Raw genomic sequence first — 23,330 nt, forward strand, 5'->3', positions numbered from 1 at the left:
AAATCTTGCTTAAACTATGTTTAAAGTGTATTACTTTAACTGCATTTGTTTTTGCTGTTATATCAATTTATTGTAGAAATATGACAATGATGGGAGATGTGTACCATATTCACCATACCGTGATATTAGACCAGTCTATGAACGTATTTTTTAATACACTAGTCTTCTAATACTTCCACATTATTTCCCCCAAATATAGCAGTGGACTCAAATTACAAGTAACCCCAATCAAAGTACCTACATAATAACACAGTACTTAAAGTATAACTGGCAAACTTACCCTTATCGCTTCACTCACTCTATAACCAGTACAGTTATTACAGGTGGAGAGAGAGGGAGGATTAGGATGTAGATCACTAGTGTGTGCGTCCTTGACACTACGTAAGGAAAATGGCTCCTTGTTCAGGAGTGTTGACAGGCACTGAAGATCTCAAATGAAAATTTGTATTTTCTTAAGCCAAAATGAAAGCTTGTTGGGGGGCGGGCAGATAGAGGATGGAAAGACTATTGTAGATTTTTGGTGGATTGTGATCCCCTCCAAATGTCTCTATACCTGAAGCAGATGCCAAAACAGAAAGTCAGTGCTTTACAGTTCTAGAAGATCAGGTCTGACCTGATCTGGTCTGACCAGATCTGACAGCAACTCATTGCTGTTAAGACTCATGTTATATAACCTACAATTGTGGACAGCGATGAGGAAAGTGAGTAGTGCATCATTAATGGTGGATGGTATGGATTTTCTCTGACATCCACGTAACATAACAGGACCTACATTTGTTTTCAGTGGTATAAAACTTTGAAGCTACAGTTAGATCATCAAGTCTGAGCTCTTATCATCAAGACATCATAAGGCTTAATTTTTATGCATGCATTTTCACCCTAATATTTATAAATTTTTTTGAAAAAAGAGATCTATAAGAAGTAAATTTCTAGCTTAATAGTCCACTGGTTTTTTATCTAGTAATTATTTAGCTTTCTTCATCAAATTAAATAGCTGCTTATAGTTAGTATTGTCTATCAATGTATTTTTTACACATCACAGTCATCTCTCCAACTTCTTTCTGATAAGTTAAATAGATTGATAGATTAAATCTATTATTGTCAGTCATGTTTCTTACCCCTCAGCTAATTTTTCGTGGATTTTTCTCTGTACCTTTTCCAATTTGAAAAGATATATCCCACAATATACTATGCATGGGCAAACAGAGCAATTAGATGTGACCCAAAAAGGCTCACCTATGAGAAAGTAAGAATTAGATGTACAGCATAACAAAGATGTATTATAACATTAGCATACATGTTTCTGATTTCAGAAGTCTCACCGCTAAGGGAGTCTTTTTTTGATTTAAATGGATCTTTTGGAAGAAAAATGCTGCAGGTCACCCTCTTGTAATTCAAAACTTTGAGAAAAATGGCATTAAGGTAGCCATTGTAAATAAGGAAAAATGAACCACGATCTAACAGTGAAACTTAAAGCTAAAGCAGGAGTTGTATAAATCCCTAGATAGCACCATCAACTTTGTATTTGCACTGCAAATACTAGTCCAAAAGGGATTGTTAACTTGGGGTGGAACACAGGTACCTGTCTGCCTATGGTAAGGGTGTAGGGGGTTTCTGTGGTCCAGGTTCCTAATGAAACTATGTAGATTCCAGAACATTCAAATCTGCCAAAACTGAACCAATAGTGCTATAATATGATGAGAAGAGACAATATGAAAGAGTTCGGGTTTTTCTGTTCAGTTCATCTTGCATAACTGTATCCTGTTGGAAATTCACAATCTTTTCACTTACTTGATCACTGGTGATTTAATTTCTTCCAATACTGGGATTCTTCTGTCACCGGTAACTGGTGGCTTTGCAGACTGCTTTCATCTAAAATGAAGAGTTTATCCAGGACTGTTCACTGTCACTGAAGCCATCCATGTTTTACCATGTAAAAACTGCTTTTGATGGATGATCTGAAATAGTTCTGTTCTGTTGCTAACATTTGAGAAGAGAAACATCTTACTGGCATCTAAAAGATATTACTTACTTTATGTTCAGTGTGAGTGAAAGCAAGGACAAATTGACAAAAGAGAGCATCTCGGAGTCTATCAGGGTATTAAGGTCATATTGGTACAAAGATGGATTTGCAGTTTTGATATGTGTGACTGAATAAACTGGACTCTCCAAGCAAAAGAGGAGAAACAGATGGTGTATTCTGAAATGTAAAATTGCTACCACATTGTGAGAATACTGGGAGCAAACACAGGAGAAAGAATATTTTACTCAACTATACAATGTTAGACCTTAAGATATCAAAATTATATAAAAAAGATTAAGTAACATACTCAAGCTATGATAAGTCTAAGAGAGGTAGAAAGAACACCAAAAGATCCTACATCTTCATGTTTGGCTTGAACAAAAAGCTTCACTGCATCTTTGACAGTATAGATTTTTATTTTATTTTATGTGACAAAGTGACAAAGATCATGAGGCTAGAAAAATACACAGAATATTTGTGGCACCTCTTTTAGAAAACCAGCTGTCTGTGGCAATGTAGATACTGCAAAAAAAATGAAGAAAAAGATCAAAGAAATGGGAGACAGTATCATTAGCTAGATTGCCTATGTAGCAAGGTAAAGAAGAAATGCCAAGTAATGATAAGGACCACTAGTGTAACAAGGCACAAACACAGGCCTATTATGATTATAGCCAACCGTAATAAATGTGTTCTAACCAGTTTTTGAGTAAAAGTTATCCTTATTGACCAAGTTGGTTGTTATCATATGGTTTTCAAGATAGTGCTTTCAGTAAATGTGTTTTAATGCCACTCTGCAAATGATCCAGTGGCTTACACAAGCTGTTTGCCAAAATCCAACTCTTCTACTTTATACATTCGGAATATTTGGATATTCATAGACAATAGGAAGAAAAGATTCAGACTGGCAACATACACCATGCCACTGTAATTTTGTTACTACTCTTGATTTAAGCAAATTTTTTTACATACTGGTAGAAAAGGCTCTGGATATCAGAGGTGGAAAAGTAATATGGATTTTCACAGATAAATGCAGCCCAGAATATATTTCTAACATTACGCTAACCAACAGAGAACTGTTTTATTTCACTCGATAATGCAACCCCTACAAAAATCTGTGACCATCACCATTTGCTCTTAAAATCAGGCATTAACGCAATGTTCCCATACATTGGTATTTTGATAATCCATGCAAGTTATGCTTACTGTGAACAATTTAACACACACACACATACACGCACACAAACAAAAGATTAAAATGAAACAGTGGGTTGTAAAATTGCATATTTGAGGAGAAAAAAATATTTTTTTTATGACTTTTCATCAATATGGTGTGCAGCAGCCTTGTTAATATGTTGTGCAGAGAACCAAATAAAGGATGCAGATCAGTAAGGCCAAAATGTCTTCACAAACGTGTTAATTACCTCTATTATATGTAACAGTTTAAGCTGAATATTCCACTAATGTCCCAAAATATTTTCTATATAGAATAGCAGGAAAGTGTCTGACAGTCCTTTGTCCTCTCCTGAAAGCAATGAAACTCTGATGTGCTTACCAGAGTTCAATGAGCTTGGAATTGGCACGTATAGTTTGCATAAAGCTCATGCACTTATATATATGTGTATGTACACTTACATACAAATACACACAAACTCATATGTACATACATGTGAACAAATGGAGGAATGGAATGGGTATTATAAATCATAATCATTCTGGAGTGGGTCTGTGGCAGTGCAGTACTGTTAGGATTTGTCATAAATCTCCCATTAACCCAAAAGGCCTTTGTTTATTTGATATCAAAATCTTGATTTAATTTGTTGCCTTAACATTGTTCTGTATTAATAACTGGAACAAAAATCCTAAAAAGCACAGAATACTTTTTAAAATAGGGTAATTTGAACTATTTCCAAAGAGAATTCCAACAAACATTAATGCTTTAATAGCTATAGCCTTGTTCTATAGGACTTCATTATGTTATGAATTTACCAGACACATTCTCAAGGGGTAATGAATAAGATCCAGGAAGCCATTTTCTCAATGTTAAATATCTGTGATTAATAATGTCTATCCATTGCCATAGGTTAAATGTAAAATAGGTTAAAAAGATAAATCCCTTTTTTCAAATCTGACAGCCTAATACCATGTTTTCCAAAACCCTGGAAATGTAAAAGCTTATTTTTTGCCCCAGGTAGCTTTAGAATAAATACAGGTTAGTCTACAACGCAAGACAGTGGATTTCCTGGTGTCATCATGCTTCTAGCGTTCAAGTGGGAACTCAGGATCTTAGGCTGACTGTAACTACTTTAATGAATGCTGAGAGATTAGTGATTATTTAGATAGCTCTGGTCCAAGCCATTGCAAGTATGTTTATAACAGAACAGAACTTTCACATCATATCATATCATATCTATTTGTGAACTGAAATACAGGGGCTCTGTTGAAGAACTGATTAATGTTTTCTGTGCTGCCTAACAGGCTATCACTGTTTTTTTACTCTTGACACAAAGTTTTAGTGTAAGTTAGAGTGATTCACATAGTCTTTCTGCATCCTGAATTCCCTGTGTGTAAAACGGTGATGATACTTCATTTCACCCACACATTACTTAAACTCCCGACTATTCAAGGCAGGACAGTATTATCACAGCTTTCAACAAAATTGCACTGCTTTTTTTCCAGCACAACTAATAGATCATTCTTTTAACTGGATTAATTAAATGAATGAATGAACATGGAATGCATCCCATCTAATTTTAGCAATCTAAATTTAGGCATTGTGTCTAAGCTAGTCATCTGCACTTCTGTAGTAAATGAAGAGAGGTAAAGACTCCCAAAGGGTGATTCATCCCATCTGAAGATAAGTGTCTAGCATAGATGGAATGAATTGCCATCTCTCTTTCCCTGCTCCTACCGTGAGCAGAGACAGCTGGTTGACTACGTACATACCTCTTCACAGCTGAAAGTAGTTGAAATTACTTGCATTTTTTAGTATACTTTTAAAAAATACTGTCATTAATCTCTCTCAAGTTCATTTGTAGTAGATATAAACCCAAAGAAGAGATTCACCAGCTTAAGTTTTCAGACAACAAACACATGGTTAACATTTAAGTGTATCATCAGTGTTGACAGGAGAAATGTATACTGCTTTGTTGAGTGGGATAGAATTATTAGAGGGACAAAGTTAAGCATGATGGATAACTGAGTTGAGGCCTACCTTATCTTCACTTTTGCTTTTGAGAAACAGAAGTAACAAAGCCAAGTACATTTTAAACTTTCATTTATTTGCAGATTTATTTAAAACACACACTAGTTGTAAAAAATTAAACTACTAGCATTACTGAAAATCTTCAGTATATATCTCCTATAATCAGTATACATCTCCTATAAACCTCCTATATATCACTGTGTTAGTCCATAAATCAAGGTTTAAAAAATCAGCTGATGCATCTGCCTGACGTACAAAATTTGGTGGTGCATTTTGAAGATGTCTGCTTGCAGGATTTCTTAGTTGTAATAACTTTGCCTGAATGATTGCTTAGTGGTAATTTTGACATTAACAACAACAACCACCTATCATGCTAAAAATATTTCTGCATTATAAGAAATAAAGAACTAAAATATTTTCATTGTTTAACTGTACTAAAACCTGTAAATACATAACAAAATATTATACCATCATAAAAGCATATTCAATACACAAGAGGACAGATTACTGCAATTATTGTGCTGAGTATATGAACATTTGCATTTTCATCATTGATATGTTGGTTAATACAGTTTTAAACTCATACTTTTCTGTACATTTCAGTCCATTACTAATGCATAGAAATGTACTGCTTTGAAAGGAATGGCCACAGTTGCATATCTAAGCCTCAGGTTTACTTTGGGTACTGAAAACGCAGTCACCTACCACAATATTGAAATTCATTTTTGCTTGAGTTATCCAGCCATATCTTGTGTATATCACCGCAGAGATTGTCTCCAAATTCCCACTTGAGCTTTTGCATAAGTACATGGTAAAATAGTCAGTCTTTCATTAGTGATAATTATGTGGAATCAGTTTCACATCTTCTGATAATAGCTGATAACAGTATACTTTGAATGAGTCGTCATACCTCTACAGACATGCTGAAGTCATGTTGATGCCTGCCATTTCTAAAAGAAACGTGGTAAGAGCTCCTATTGCCCAAAGTCTAAAGTATGGACTCTGCTCCCTTTGCATAAACATTTCTTTTGCCTACAAAAGATCTAAAAAAGTTATAGTTCAAAACCTGAAGAAACAAAACAAAACAACCCCTGACAAAAACCACCAAACCAAAACAAAATGGGCATGCAGTCCAGTCAATGCTCTCTGACCCCTGAGACACCTTACTGGTTTCTGTGTGTAAGTCTTGTCCAACTCTCTCTCACAGATTGGGCAAGACCTTTCATTGTCAAACCCAAGGCAGCACACAAGGATGTCTCTGTCTTTACCACTAAGTGTGACCAACTTTTCATTTCAAACATGGGAATATGTGCAGCATTAGATAGGAAAAGCTCCCTCAGAGCTGTCTTTCATTAGCATGAAGCACATCGCATAGAAACTTGCTTCCTGTGCCCAGAACTGTCATATACTCTGTGTTTATAAACTTTTTTCATTCTTTATATAATTATCTGGCGAGGATTCTCTCCACTGTTGGGTCTTTTGATCTGCTGCTACATTCCTGAAGCAAATGTGATATTAGGTCTTGCATCTCTCTTTCCAGTAAATATCAAACACAGCCCAAGTTCCATGGCTTTCTGTACCTTTACATAGTACTAAATGCTAAATGAAGCACAGTAAACAAATGCTTCATATTCTCCAGATGTGTCATGAACACTCTACCCTCTCTGAACCAGACTCATTCCATCAAGAATACAAATAGCATGGGGAGAGTTTCAATGGAGCTGTTCTACTCTTTCTCTACTTATGCTTGCCTTGGTTACTTTTTGTAGTGATCCATATATTTCTAGCATCGGGTAGAGGATTGGTAGTACATACCAGTAATTCTCTAATGTCCAAGTGTGAGCTTTGAACAGCAATTAACATGTTTTCAAATTGCTGTCTGCTTTGAATATGCCGTTTCCTTTCCTCACGTGAGATTGTTTGGCCATCTGTTGCTTTTGATTTGGCTTTTTTCAACTCTGTCTTTAACGCTGTGAGAATGTATTTATGGAAAGCATATCCATCAACACATTTTTCACTATATGTTTCAGTATGTGTTTCAGTATGTGTTTCCTTGTGACACCAGCAACAATAAATGCTGCTCCAAATTCAGATTTCAGCTTACAGTAAATAGTTTTTGTTCAGAAATTTTATCTATTGAGTTTTGTGGTATGTGGTTCATGTGGCACCTTACATGCAGCATGTCTTTCTATGAGTTAAATCAATACTATCACTTACAGATTAACAAAAATGGAGGTTTTTTTGATTCATGGTATGCAGTAATGTCTGTCTATTGAGAATATTCACTGTCTTCTCCCATGTTACTTTTGTTCTCTTCATCTTGGTGTACAAAAACCGAAAAAAGGATCCAGCCATCAATCGCTTTGGCGCTTTTTGTACTTCTGCGTTTGCACGGTGTACTGTGTTTAACTATCTCTCCATGAGTCCTTCTTCCCTTCCTCCCAGAAGAAACATTTCATCTCACTTGCTGTTGAACAAGCTGGAGCCTTTCTTTGTCTGTGTCTAGCCTGAAGTATGCTCCACAGTTTACCCAACAATCCTGGTCCTGCAGCTATTCAGATCAGATCCTGGAATGTGCTGTAGTTTCTAGCCTATACACCTGTATCTCCTTCCCAAGGAAATCAAAGTATGGAAGTGGAGAGAGGGAGGTAATGTTATTGTTGTTGAACCCGCACAGACTCCCCTAAACTATGCCATCAACCCTGTTCACCTCAAACTTTATCCCTTTCAATACTAATCTTCACCTGCCTCATTCCTGGACTATGTGAGATTTATAAGTTCAGTTTTCTAGTATATTTTCTCACCTTTTAGTCCATCCAAATCCTACTTTCCAAAGGATGTTTGCTGATCAATGGAACAAAGGTAACATTTCCTTTTACGAAAAAAGTGAATAGGCAGGTATTTATCAATTCTGAGCCGCCATTATGTATTTCTAGGAATAATTAAATGACATAAGTTTGTATCGTAAATCTAATGTTTGCATCCCTGTGAATTCTCCATTACAAGATATTCAATAAATATTTGTATTCACATCCTGTGAGGAACAGCACCTTTATAAAGCTCTGGCATAAGTCAGTGAGAATGGATGGTTATATTGAGCAGAGACTCAAATTATGCAATATATATTAGTAAGAACTAAGACAGTTAATGAAGAAGACATCCTTCAGTTCCTTGTCTCTGAGTGATTTCTAAACAGCACATAGTACCATAACAAAAAAAGGCCTTCTGAACGGAAAAGTAGACCAGGTAAAAAAACTAACATAACAAGGAAATAGATTTCTTGGGATGATGAAATGTGAAGAGCTAAGTTGTGCCTAATCAAAGTCACCAAACTAGCAACCTGGGAGTATTAGTATGCGAAGTTGTTCGACAGATATGGAGAGTTAGTTGTAACAAAAATGCTGTCTTGAAGCACTCAAAGAGCCAATAAGGTAATGCTAATGTACTGGATTGTAGAAAAGTAAATCATCCATGGACACTTCAAATTCAGGCTGTAGTATCTTTCTTTCATCAGAAGCGGAGGCCAGTACTTTATGCATACAGGCATTAATAATAATTAATTGTCAGTATACTCACAGAGAAGATGATGACTTTGGCCTTAATCCCTGACTGTGGAAAGTTTCGCCTTATTTATTAGTACTATTCCTCTTTCATTTATAGGAGGAGGGTATATTCATAGGAGAAGAATGCTAACTCAATTACTGAATTTGTAAACTGTGTCCAAGAAAGCAGTTTCTTTTTAAACTGAAAAAAAAATGTGATTAGTAAATTTAATACAAGGATGGGAGAGATTTTATGATTATGGGTAGCCATTCTGGAGTATTTGACAAATATAAACAGAGCAAGAATCTAGTGAAAAATCTGATTTTAAATAAGCCTATAAGATTTGACGAAGCATGGACTGTGGCCACCAGAGCAGCTATTGAGAAAAGGTTTCTGGAGTCAGTAGTTAAGATTATTCATACCTGGTAGTTGTGCAGTATATTTCTATCCCCTCCAGACAGTTTGAAAAGGATCTTTTAATACTGTGTGAGCTGTTCTTTAAAGGTACCAGATTATGGTTTCTTGAAACAAAAAAAATAAAGTAGAAACTACACAAATTCAGATGTTTGTTTAGCAGAAAATAAATCCAAGAATGCCAGCATGGACAGAAAGCAAAGAAAATCTAATTATTGCTTGAGATCCCAAAGGTTGACACTACTGGAGGAGATGTTGTGTGTGTTGGTTGGATACTGTAACGGCAAACAGCAACATCATCACAAAAGACAATCACAGGTTTCTATATGGCTGTTGCTTCATGACAGACATGTTCTCTTAAAAATAGGAAGCATAGGAGGGAAGAAGCTCGCAGTTGCTTGGGTAGGTTTTGAAACAGGTAGTCTCCAAAGCAGGCTGAAATAGCTGTAGATCAGAACATCGTACCGTTAAGATTAATGACTTTACCAACATCTTGAAAACTGTATGCTTGGATGTGTAGTGCCCTTAAGATGTGTTCTGTATTATGACCTTTTATGTTATTGTAAATTTGGCTATGCAGGATATTTCTCATGGTGAGGGAAGGGGAAAAGAGGATTGTTTACTGTAGCCACTTTATACCAGCTTTGCCAAAACAGAATCCTTCTAAAATCTTTTCAAACATCACACCTGCCTGCCAAAAAATGCTAGAGAACAGAACAGAGATGCCTTTTTTTTTTTTTCTTCTGTATGAATAAGCACACTGGAAATTAACAAAAAAAAATAATCTGTCATGATTTGCTGCTTTAGATGATGACTACTGAAAAAACATTTTCCTTTTTTCTTGGAAATGTCATAATTCCTTTGGAACAGATCAGCCAGGCAATAAAACTATTTTAGCTGAAGGACATGAGCCATTCAGAGATGTAATAACTTACTTCCAAGGCTCAGGCCTTATCATCGTAACTAATCCTTAGAGTACTTCAAACTGTTCGTCATTCTTCAAAGTATTTGAAATTTCTTGTCATTGTAAACAATATGACAACTTTCCTTGGTTAAAGGTCAAAGCAGCTAAACTCCTACTCAGTTAAATTTTCCCTTAAGTTATTAAGCTGTCACTTTAAACATACCTTGCAGCAAGAACTGCATTACATAATGTCTCTCTCAGTCTTACAATTATGAGACAACACCTATTCAAAATACGAAACAGGAAATTATTTTTTTTTTCTCTGACAATATAGCAGACTGGAGAGAGAAGTCTTAAAGTTTGTCTGTTTAAGGGTGTGATCTGCATCCCTAGTTACTAATTTAGCATCAAGCAAGATGATGCTTTAATTAGAAGCAGCACATTGCCTTTGATAAACAGATGTTCCCTTTATTTAACTGCTGCCCGCAAAGTTAGCACAAATACATTTTTTTTTCTTTGTCACAGCCTGTTAATTTCCGGCCTCTGGTCATTGCATCCAGATATAGTTCCCATAAGCAAAACATTCCCAATTAAGACATATTGCCATAAATAAGTATTAGTTCATCCCTGCACGGCTCTATAATTTCCTCAAAGCACTGCAGCTAAGAAATTGAGCTTCTCTGTCAAAGCTGTATGAGTAACAGTCCAATAAAGCCACACCTAGTTGTCAGTGGACCAGGATTTGGGTAAACATGGTCCAGCCCAGCACTCATGTGTCTGGTGACTTGGTAAACAGTGAAGCATTCAGAATTTTAGGGTCCTACCTACTGAGTGAATAAGACCCCACCTTGCTATTATTGCTGCAACAGCAAGGTAAACAAAAACTCAACAGGCAGCTCAAAAGAGCTGCCATTGGACCTACTTAAAAATAATTCTGTGCAATTGCTTGATAGGTTGCTAAGCAAATAAAGGCTTGGCTTTGTTCTACTTTTCTAGCCTCTAGGTAAATAACAAGTGTAGAAAAGCACTCACGAGTTAATAAGCAAATAAAGCTTTTAACTTTTCAAAAATTAGCTGTGTTAGTGTAGCAGATGTTATCACAAATATATTACTGATTGCACCAGTTTATGAAGAATGCTTTGCTTTATTCTTTCAGGTTGTATTTTATCTTTATGTGTCTTCAGGAGCTACAAGTATTTAGCATCAAACTTACTCTCAAGTTGAAAGAATGACTAGATGTACTTTTAAAAATGGATATTTACCATTTCTTTATTTTGTTATTTCAGTTCGACTTCTATCCATGTATAGTCACAATATTCACGTAGCTTGGGACTTTAATACTTACCAGGGATGGGCATGAACATATGCGTTTGAATTGCAGTCTGTCGATAGCTACCTCAATGGATTTGGTTCAACTTACATTTGTGATTGCTGCGTTCCAGATTTTCAAGGCTTGGCGTCTAACATATCAGTTACCTTTGAAAAGCTCTCCTTTTTATTATCGCTTTAAAGCTTCACAGAAACTCCATTGGAAATTCTGCCATCACAGGTTCAAATGCTGAATTGACATTCACTGACAATGCTGATGTCTAGTGGTCAGAAAAATTTCCTCTCAAGCGCTCCATCCACCTCTAAGAGCATTAACTGTAATGGTATTTCCTGTAGGTACATAATAGTATGGTTTCAGTTATTTTGTGCTCATGAACAGTTAAATATTTATGACCTGATTTCGGGCAGATGAGCACCTCCCTGAAGGTGATGAATGCCTTTGCTCTGATCAACATGTCGATGGCTACTTAAAGGTTGCAAAGTGGAACTGCTGCTGTAGTTGTGCTTGCTCTCATGAAATACTTAGGCCGTGCAGGGGAATATAGGAGTTTTTTTACTTTGCCTTTATTTCCCTGAGCAAGCACAAAGCTGGGGCCTATGAGTGAACTGTTAGAAAGCAAGAGTTCTAACTATCCTGCATCCTGTATTTATTTACACCAGTGGATCTTCTTGTTTGAATAAGGGCTAGTAACGTAAGCATTTCCAAAATTAAATTGCAAGGTTTTCCACATGACTGTAAGGTTTTTTTAGTGAGTACTCTTAACTGAAAAAATTAGAAAAGAAAACATACAGGCTGTAGGAACCACTATGAGTTGGAAAAACTACTGTGAGCCTTACAACTACAATACACACATTAGAATCAAGCAAATCACAGCTATGTGGTGAGCAAATCAATGATCACAATAGCAAATAGCTCTGCTACTGCAAACAAACTGCCCTTTTATTACATAATATAGAATAGAAAAGCAACTTAGGCCACAAGTAGTAACATAGTTCAGTTGTAATATATGATATAGTTCCTGCTTCACATTTGCTATACAGCTCTGGTTTCTCTAACAAGGCTATCCTAAAGTCTCACTTTTAAAGAAGTGTTGATATTTTATGTCACTTTGAATATAAGCAAGGTCTGTGTGGAAGAAGACAGTTATGAAAAAGAGCTCTCAATGTTGCTTTCCTAAAATGAGTTATGAAAACAGAGGAGCGGGTTCTCTATTAATAAGCTGATTCCTACTAAACAGAAGCAGGAAAAGAAGACTCCCTACCTCTAGTTAGAAGATAATATGACTACCATAGTTTGCTGGCAGTTTACCGCAACTTGGAAGAACTCAACCTATGGTCATTTAACGACAGCCTTCTTTATTAGCAGACAGGGATTTTGGCCCAGAAAGGGATTGAAAAAGGTGTATGGATCAAGGGCTAAACTGTTTACCTTTGTAACTGGAACATACTGAAGAACTTGTTTAGCAAACAGATCAGTCCTGGGTGCATTGCAATTCTACTGTTATTTAGGACTTAAGTGAATTTACAGATCGCAGGTAGTTTGCAGCCACTGTATGATTTTTGCCTTTAATTTACCAGCAGGCCTGGGTTCTGTTTTGCAAGGTAACCAACCTATAAAATGTTCACTTATGCCCATCTACGCTGTATTTTAGCTTCACTTTGTGCTTTTGGCTCCTTTGGCTTTTAGAGGCAGGAAAATATTGCTCGATAGGAAGGGTTATTTTTCGGTTGCCAGAATTCCTTTGCAGTTTTAATGGAAAGAAGCAGAACTTTTTGGGGAGAGCCAGCATCTCATTTCCATTCCGCTCTCATACAGCCACTGTTGTATCTGCAGGGCCTGCAGAATGTAACTGCTGCGGCAGGGTGAACAAAGACACCATTCAGCATGGAGAGCAGCTTCCCTTCCGCACCACTCTCTGGCCACAGCGAGGTTGGCTGGAGCACGCTATCTGACCGACATGGGATTCGCTGCCTGAACAAAACTCCCCAAGGACGCCTGTTCGGCATCCTGAATTAGTCCAGTGGGATGAAGACTTCCCTTTCAGCACTGGCATGAGCACTGAGTCGGCTGTGACTTACTTTTGTTTCCCTGCTCTTTATGGACAGACGCATATTCTTTGGAATTGTACTTAACTATTGCTCATTAGAGCTCAGGTGGCTGGTTCCACTACTCCAACTGCATGCTGGGATGGTATGTTCCAAAGTTACAGAAGCTGTAAGACGACATTGTTTCTAATCTGCTGCCTTTGAAATCCCATCGCAGGGGTCATTTCCTGACTTTTGTCATTTCGGTCCAGTCCCTTGAAAGTTCCCACCCCCTGTGACTTCATAAACTAAGTATGTGTGAGGTATTTTCCTATATCTATTTCCTAGGTTATGCACATAAAAGAATTTACCTTAGTTTATGATTTTGCTTAAGAAAATTAGTGTAGACATTTGCTGATTTAAATAATTAAAATAGGATTAAGTTATAAGCTGTTTAAAAAGAAAAGAACACCTTATTCATAGTGTTTGTTCATTTTCATACTTCAAGTTGATGAAAAATATACAAAAATTGTTAAAGCTTCATAAAATGCTTAACACTTCTTAGCAAGAACTCATGCCAACTTTCAACACATCTGTTTCTTTAATAGGCAAAACCAGGTCACAACTTTCATTTTCAAGCCCTAAATTACATAGTACCCATACTAGATTTGCAAGTCAGGCTTTGCTTTGTAGATAAACAACAGATATGGCTGAGAGAGGCTAAGCCACCATGACCATAAACACCATTTCAACACAGAGTTGCCATTATGAACTGTGCCAGTACAACATCAGAAGCCAGCGATTAAAGAGAAAGATGAGTCAAGCTAGGATTAGTGAATCAACTTTATTCCTAATGAAATATCATTGAAGGAATGGAAGTTTATATCACGGATGAATAAGGCCCTGTATGTCTGCAGTTTAACTACATATCATGAAGGCATATGGCAGAAATCTCATCCCAGTTGAACCAGTTCAGCTCCAGTGACTTCAGGGACATATTCTTTATTTAAGTCACAATTCAATGTATGATACACTTCTAATTTTAAGGGTAATGCAAGCAAACTTCTGATTTGTGTAGTATGTTGTGTTTCCTCCTTTCTTTCCCAAAGTAAAACTATTTTATTTATAGTCATCTCCACAAAATGTGGATGTCAGTAAAAGATGAGTCAGTTCATATATACATCCAGAAGTTTAACAGTTTCCAGAGTTTACCTGATCTCATCCAAACTTCTCCAGTCTGGAGATTAGACTTCGTTCTCCTAAAAACAGCCTGTCTCATGATTTTGCAGTACTTCCTTGTTTCATTCAGGTCAACTGTAGTGCAAGAACAGCCTTTCTCACAGTATTTTGGCATTTCCGATTTCAGTTCTGGCTAAAACAGAGAAGTGCAGAGGCATGAGAAATAACTTTGCAATAGCTTACAAAACATTTTTAAGAGATTAGATTTGCTCCCTGTTGGTTTGAATTTCACATTAATTTGTTCTAGGTAGACTGATCTAGTTATTTCCACATACCAGTTTCCCTATTTTCTTTACTGATCAAACATAATTTGTCCAGTAGCATTTTCCAAAGAACAAAGCAATTTGAATGGAGTGCAAAAACTAGCTGACATAATTACATAGGAAGATTATTAGAATGTTGACAAATGTTTTTTTCTGCACTTTTTAAACTAGCTCTAAGTTGTAGTATACTTATCCTTAGACTAAGTGGCATAGCTAGATTTATTAAGAGTACTGTTACTAATTGAATCATTTATACTACAGCAAACAAAGGGCAGAATGCTATTACACCTTACCTGGCAACATTCTCCTATATTAGGAAGTCCTCTAGCTGTGTGAATAAGGATTTTTTAAACAATTGCATCAGCATTCCAGTCCAAGATTGGCAAATAATCTTTAACAGTGAGATTGCCTAAAACTTCTGACTTTTGATTTGTTTTTATTGTACTTCTTGTATTCTCTATGAGGGTCCTCGTCCATAATTGAAATGGGTCAATCATTTGCATAAACCTATTTGGGTAGTCAGCTTTTATACCCTTCAGAACCAGCCTCCGGAAAAATGAATATAAATTGTAAAAAAGCAGTTGAAGAAAACAACCCATGGATGTTTGATTTATCCTTCATTATTTCAATGTGATACTCCTGTTTCTTGTATTTAGACACAAACACATACACACACATGTATTTGGACTTTTATTGCTGAAATCCACCTTCTGCAGGCTGCACTTGAAAGGCACACACACACACTGCTCTTAAGCAGCAATCTCTCACACAAGTGTACAAACAAAATTCATATATAACACTTTCTGCTAAAGAAACCCCTAACAATGTGGCAGCCTTATACTTCCAGGATGCACAGACATGGTCAATGAATTCTAATGGAATTTAATAGAGGCAGTGCAGTCCAACTATACAAGTGCCTGAAAATTTTGGTGGCTGCAAATCTCTGATTGTTTTGATATTTTTCATTCTTCCCTCATACTTTCAAATGATCAACTCAATTCTTTTTAGGTGTTTGTAATGAAGAGGTATAGGAAGGAGAAAAGAGTTTGATTAAGAAAAAAAAAGAGCTAAGATTTAGATAGCATTTAAGAAACCAAATAATGCAGCCAATATGATGATGCTAGTTGTTGCCAGTAGTTTTACAATCCTTGGGACACAAATTCTTTTGTTAGCCACTGTTCAGATAAATTAGTCAAAACAGTAGTCATGGAAGTGCAAACTTTTGCTATATTGTCTACTAATTACCTGAAAAAAATTACTCTAGGATCTCTTACCACAGAAGGGTCTCCAAGTCGTGACTGACTATCTAACACCTCTAAAAAAAGTGCTAATTAATTCCAAACTTTTCTAGTTTTTCATTTCATCAAAATTCTTGGCCATTAAAAAGGAGATCCTGGCATATTTCATCTCGCTCACATACAAAAAAAGAAACCATGAAATAAAAACAACCTTGCATCTTTGTTAGCCTGGTGAAAACTTTTAAGCAACAGTCAAGAAGCAATTTCTTTTGGGTCCTATTTGAAAAGGTCTGGCCTGCTCGACTATCATGGGGTTTCATATACCTTAGAGTTAGTTGAGGACTTTATAGTAAAATGTTTTGGGCCTTTCTTTTTCTCCTTATAGAAAATACAGTGTTGCAGTATCTTCTTTTTTTTTTTGCACAGGAAAAAGCTTTTGTGTAATTCCCTCCATTTTCCCATCAGGAAAACCAAGGAAAGAAATAGATTCTTTCCAGTTGGCTGACTATGAAACCAAATATTCTGGTTTGCTGAACTAATCTGAAATGTTTCATTTTCAGTCAGCACATACTGAAATGCATATCCGTCTGCAGCTGCTTTGCTATATATGTCTCATACCCATGTACTCTCTTGTGGGCTAGTGTTTCTTGGCCAAACTATCTTTTCAAATGAGATGGATGGTGCTTCATCAAAGATACATGACCTGTGTGTTAAGCAAAACACTTCAGTTTGGCCATATAAAAATATTTCAGTTGTGAAAATGCTGAAATTAAGTATTTCCTTATTTCTGCACTGGAATTTTTCAAAATATTCTGTTCAACACAATAAATAGGAATTTCAGCTTTTATTTCACTCTGAGATAAAATAATGTATTGCAATATTATTAGTCTCAAACAGATGACACTCTGATTTTCATTCAGCTCAAGCATGATTAGGAAGAACTTCCCATCCTATTAGTAAAAACTAAATCACTTCAATCTGTGTACTTTGGTCCTGGGTTTTCTTAAGAATCCCATAGGTTTCCATGAGGTTTCTATAACCAGAAGAAGATAGCAGCTTGTATGTTTCTTGCACTAAGGTCTAAGTCTGCTCCCACTGAACTGAGTGAGAGTTTTGTCACCGACTTCAATGAGAAAGGATCATCTTAAATGAATATTTATGGATATAAAAGGAAAGCCACTGGGCATGTGGTTATCTCCCAATAACCCACATCCTGCTGTGTTATTTTGCTTACACACATTATAAATAGCCACTTTATAACAGAATTGAGTTAGCCACAGTTATAACAAAAGAACCTTTTAATGTGGAAGTACTTTTACTTTACTTGTGCTTAGAGTTGCTTCCTAACATGGCTTGATATAGAGAAGGAGTAGGTCAGTAAAAACCTGGCTTGTTTTAGTGTCTAGTCTGTCTTCTGAACTGCTTCTGAGAAGGCAGAGAAACAGAATCCGCAAGGCTGTTCTTTAACCATCTTGGGTGATTTGTTTAAAAGTAAAACAAAATATAGAATGTCGATTAATCACAAGGAGTACCTACATGAACTGATGTTGTGTTGATTTTGCTTTTTATTCAGAACAGTTTCTGTGTAAGAAACACAGTTATAGGGGTCTGCTTAAGCATTTTATCATTTGTTTTTGTAAGAACACTCACAATTATTTTTCTGCCTGAGCCAATGGCATTTGCCTAAAACAAACTGTGTGACATCCCTTTGATTTTTTTCTTTGTTTATGTGTTTGCTTCTCTCTGCTTCATCACTGACTGGGAACTACCAAGTATTTTAGAACAAACAGAACCAGAAATTCATCATGAAGGGATCAGGGTGTTTACATGAAGTCCTTAAGCTTCCTAGGGATGAAATTATACTGGATGGTAAAAAAGAGGAGTTCAGTAAAGTAAGTGGAATTATTTGTGCATTAAGGAAAATGTTCAGACATTTGATCTGTACAAAATAGTCCTCTCGTTTTATGGTAATACTTTGGTTTTAGTCAGTCTCTGACTGATCATAGAATGTACAGGTCCTTGCTTTAGTTGAATAAAGTGATATGATTTCTCTTCAAAACCATTTTTATAACTCAGAAATTTACTGGTGTTCTTTGCTTACATAGAAGAATACACCTTGTTCTTTAAAGATACTACCTGACTCAGCAGTACCTCTTGTTCCAATAAACAAAGAAGGGAGCTTTTTGGACATTCAGTTTTATAGTACGTAGCTGTATCTAGTGAAAACTCTTCTTTAAGTTACTTGATGTCTAAGAAAATTTTCTTTGCCTGCATGCTGAACAAATTGTACATAACATTTCAGAAGTTCTGAATTTAGCTTCCAATGGCTTTTGGCAATAAATTATGATAGTTGTAAACAAAATACCACTGGCCCTACCAAGAAGCACTGTGGTTCATTCCAAGTTATGAAGATCATCTTCATTAGTTTAATTCAAAAATCACTAACCAAACAAAAAGAAGATGTTATGCTGGAGAAATAAAGCAGAGAGAATTCAACAACTTAAAAAAAAAAAGCAATTTTTTTTTAAATTTGTTTATTTTTAGAAACGCTTTCCAGTATCTACAAAAGAGAGAAATAATGAATGCTTTTTGTTACTGATTGATTACTACAAAGAACATCCCAGTGCATCATGTGTCATGTATTATTATATCAGGTATTATCAAATACCATGTTTTGATCGAAAGACACTTTTTTATATCCACATTCTATCACACTTTTTTCAGTACACACTTCAGCTACTGAAATCTATTTTCCATAAATCTGTATTTTTCTATTTTTTTATTTACTGTTGTATTACACATTAATGAATAGAATATTTAACACAAATCCTGCTCCTAACTGTCGTACAGAGTATGTGAATGAATTTGGGATTCATCAAAGGCAGTTATTGATGGTCACAATACGAAACTTCACTACCAACCCTTTGCTTTTGTGTGTGTCTCAGGTTTGCATATGTCATTCTTTTGTTTTGACTATGGATTTACACAGAGTGTGGGGCAGGGAACATTCAGAGAAAAAAAAGCTTTAAGATGAAAGCTTTTCTTGTATTTATCTTGCAACTTCAACTAAAGAATTTAATTTTAATTTCCACACACCAAAAGCAAAAAATAGGGTGATAATAGACTCTAGTGGTTAAAAAAATGGAGAGCACATGCAAAAGGCTACATGAAAAAGCAAATGGTAGAACTGACAGTGGAAGCTGGAAGGTCTTACAGACTGTTCTTTGCTCTAACCACCTTTACACTTCATCTCCATGTCACCTGTGTCATCAGTATAATCTACAATGACTTTATACATTTTGAAAACCTATTCTTTCTTCATTCTCTAATACTTACTAAGGAAGTATTTTTTCATAAATATATAGTTGTGTATTTGTGGAATTGTTATTTATTTTTATATATTTTTAAATTCCTTTAAAGGATACAAACCTGAAGCTATGCACACTGCCATAACAGCTGGGTTTATTATTGTTCTCTTTATTTCCCCTGTTTTTTATTGCTTTCAATTGCTGTTTCATCAAAAATAGAGCTATAAACTGTCAGAGGGAAGCACTCTATCTTTCTCTGTGTTTTTAAGGTTTTTACTCTCTTTAAATTCCATCGCTATGTTATGCAAAAGATTAAATTTAATGTTAATAATAATGCCTCTGGTGCCATGAAGATTTTAGAACAAATGATCAATCCTTGCTCCATTGAAATCAATAGCAACTTGCCACCAACTTCAGTGCATCCAGGATTTTATCCTCTGAATCTCTGAATCAGTATAAATTTAAGTATGTTCTTAATTGCTCTCTCTCAGCAGAGAATACATTTGTAGTCTGCCTACTTTTCACTGATTGTTTTGTGGTTTTCTGTCACACCATCAAATTAGAAGACAGTGCATTAGTAAACATCCATTAATACTTCTTATATATATAATTTATTTTATTTTAAATAACTATTGATCATGTATGGCATAAATTCAGTAACTGATTTACTTTGAGGCATTTTCTGGAAAAGTGTTTTCTTTACTGGCTTTTACTAGTTTAATGTCTTTTTTTCCTTCTTAGCATCTGAATTTATATCTACATAAATCCACTATTTCTTCTCCTGAAAATATTTCAAGGTAAGAAATGGTAGTTTTGCTATAATTATGTTTAATTTCTTTTTTTTCAAGTGCAGAAGTATTTTTGTTCACATTGAGCTATCATGTTTTAAAATTAAATGTGGCTCATTTGTTGGTTTAGTTTTCTTCATGAGTATCTGAAAACAGTACTTTCTGTATTTGTGTTTATTAATATGTCTCTTCTGTGCTTCTTCTTCCTAACTTCCTTCCTTAGAAATTGTTTTTTTCTGAGGATTTTACATTTGCAAATATTTCTTCAGATAATTTTAGGATTCAGTAGTTCCTTACAGTTCCAACAGCAAAGTTTCTATATTATTCTATAGTGTGTGTGAGTAAAATAGATTATTTTTTATTATTATTAAAAGATAATTTCCCTCTCTTAAATGTTTCTGGTTTCTTACTAATCACTTTTAGTTTCTTTCACAGTTACAATTGATCTGATTGGAAGAATGGCATATTTTAGTGAGCAAACTCATCAATTGAGAAGTTTCTAAGATTCAGATAGACTATTATGATCATCTAGTCTTACTTTGTTAACAATGCAGGACAGAGAATTTCTCTGACTGGCCAAATTCTTCTCTGAACTAAGACATATCTTTTAGGAAAAAACAGCCAGAAGATATCCAGGACAGAAGCAGAGACATAGAAAATACATTAATGGCACAGCTCTATAGGCTATAGAAAGTGTTGTGAGAAATGATGTGATGTAAGATGTAGGTAGGAGCCTGAGGTATTGAGTTAAGAGTATCTATGAATGTATAAGTCCACAGAAAACCAAGCTTCCTTAATTGTGGTACTCACAGAACAATCTGTTACTGTTTGATTTTTTTTTTTTCTTTTTTCAGTATTTAGTTGAATGCCTTGCAAAAGTTTTTGACTGTTCTAGCAATGTTATTAACCTTTATTAACCAAACTCTTTAGCATTACCATATTCCTTTTTCTTCCTCAAGTTGAAATCTAATTTTTAACACTACATAGAATCAAGTTCTTTCAGAAGGACAAAGCAGCCCCTGATCTTGATAGACCTGAGCACTTCTAGCAAGAAACTGGTGCCTTATGCTACTATGGTATATTGAGTCCTGGTTTGGGGGCAGTCCAGGTGCTCAGCACTCCCCAGGAAGTGCTCAATATGTTCTTTCAAAATGGTGGAAGATAAATGAGGAAAGCTCAAGTAAGATGGCAGTAGTAAGGCATGTATCTGTGCCTTGTTCAAGGTCTGAAATCCAATTCCATTTTTTTACCATGGACTCTATTTTAAAATCATGACAAGGTGATGAGACTTAGAAACTTATTCTTTCAAAGTTTTGTACTAACAGAAACATAGAAATTCAACTTGGGGAAAAACCCTAAAAGTCACTTAGTCTGGACCCTTTCAAGGTCTTCCCTAATTACATTTACTTCTACATTTAATCACCAAATTCTATTTCTTTATTATGTTTATTATATATTCAGTTTAGTTTTAGACATGCTGAAACATATGCTCTGATACCTTGGCAAGACTGTTGGAATATCTCTGCATTCTGGGGAAACCTCTAACTCCTCACCCAAACCAAATTAAATAAAGGACATTAATTCAAACTCTGGAAGACTAAAGATCAAACCTTTCTAAACCTCCACATGGAAATCACAGACTTGTGTACAAAAATGTATATGAGATGTCAGAAACCTTCATTCTTCTTAGTTTGCATCTTATGTAACATATCTAGCTTTAAATATTTGAGACAGTCCATCCCACATATAGTTTTCTTCTTTCTTTCTTTTCTTTTTTCTTTTCTTTTCTTTTTTCTTTTCTTTTCTTTTTTCTTTTCTTTTTTCTTTTCTTTTTTCTTTTCTTTTCTCTTTTCTTTTCTCTTTTCTTTTCTTTTTCTTTCCTTAAAAGATCTGCAATCATTCCCAGAAAAAAATAACTGTCATGAACTTTGTGAAGATTGTCTAAGTAACTAGTACTAGTCCTAAGGTGCTAGTAGTGAAAACTGCACTGAGTGAACTTCTTTCTTAGTATTGGATTGAAATTCTTTCATGTGTTCCCCTACTTCTGTGTATCAAAAAAGATTTACGTCAAAGCATTGCCAACTTCACTGAAAAGCACTTCATTTTTACCATTATTTGTTCTTGTCAAGTAATTTTCAAGTTCTCCTGAGGCAAAACTTATCCAAGAAGTGGGACTTGAGATTCCATTGTACGTATCATTATTACCATTCCACAGCAGCAAAATGCCATCTTTTCATTCTTTTGTAGCACCAAAGAACTGGATTTCTGACAAGCTGAAATCCCAAGACTAATATTGTAACTGACAAGTAACACCAAGAACAGCAGCCTTTATTTTTTCATGTTTGGCAGGATGCTTTTGGGTAGTTTACATGACTTAGAACAGACACATCTGTTTTCTTCATGGAACCTTGGAAGCAAAACTGGAAAACCATAAGGCAGTATCCATATAAAAGGAGGATACTCACCCACATTAAAAATAAGATCAATGCAATAATGTCTTATATTCATTTTCTTACATATCTGTAATTATGCCAGACCAAGACATCTCTTACTGAAGTCAGCTTAACCACACACACACACATACACACAAAATCCTTTGAATTTTCATTTCTAAGGAGCAAGACATTCAAATTTTTGAGCCCAGATTGACTTTAGCTACACTGTGCTATGCGTGTTCTTTATGTAATTTGGACAATTGCCAAAAAATCCTACCTATCAGTTTTTGGCTAGTGGAGCTCTTTTACAAGCTCTTTTACATCCTTGTTTTCTTTTCGACTCTGGCTTTTTTGACTAACTACCTTACACTCTTTGACTTCATTACTGTGTAGTGTCAAATGAAACCTGGATAATATTGTTACCAATTATTTTCTCTTTAAACTGTTTTCTGACTTTTATAAGGAAAAAAAAAAGAAAAAACACAACCAATTGTGATATCATACTTTTTTTTAGAGTCTTCTTCTTTTTCCATACACATTTCCATGAGTCGCCCATGATGGGAGACATTTTTTTTCTTGGTTTCAAAGTTACATATTCCAGTTTAAAATATCTTTTGCT

General features: G+C 35.4%; 2 long non-coding RNA genes across 3 annotated transcripts in view; both read right to left on the reverse strand.

Moving 5' to 3' along the window:
* The window catches only part of LOC138685330 (uncharacterized), a 63,229-nt gene that overhangs the window by 27,482 nt on the left and 12,417 nt on the right, over positions 1–23,330 (reverse strand). The window contains exon 2 of the long non-coding RNA XR_011324564.1: positions 14,653–14,812. This is a non-coding gene — a long non-coding RNA (uncharacterized lncRNA). The remainder of the gene's footprint in view (positions 1–14,652; positions 14,813–23,330) is intronic.
* Positions 7,642–9,399, reverse strand: LOC138685329 (uncharacterized). Of its 2 annotated transcripts, none has more exons than XR_011324563.1 (3): positions 9,191–9,399; positions 8,030–8,157; positions 7,642–7,833 (listed from the first exon to the last, which is right to left on the reverse strand). It is a non-coding gene; the product is annotated as an uncharacterized lncRNA (long non-coding RNA). The 2 variants fall into 2 exon arrangements; XR_011324562.1 differs by having other exon boundaries at positions 8,030–8,969.

This window comes from Haliaeetus albicilla, chromosome 5 (assembly GCF_947461875.1).
Source record: "Haliaeetus albicilla chromosome 5, bHalAlb1.1, whole genome shotgun sequence".
Classification (NCBI taxonomy): Eukaryota; Metazoa; Chordata; class Aves; order Accipitriformes; family Accipitridae; genus Haliaeetus; species Haliaeetus albicilla.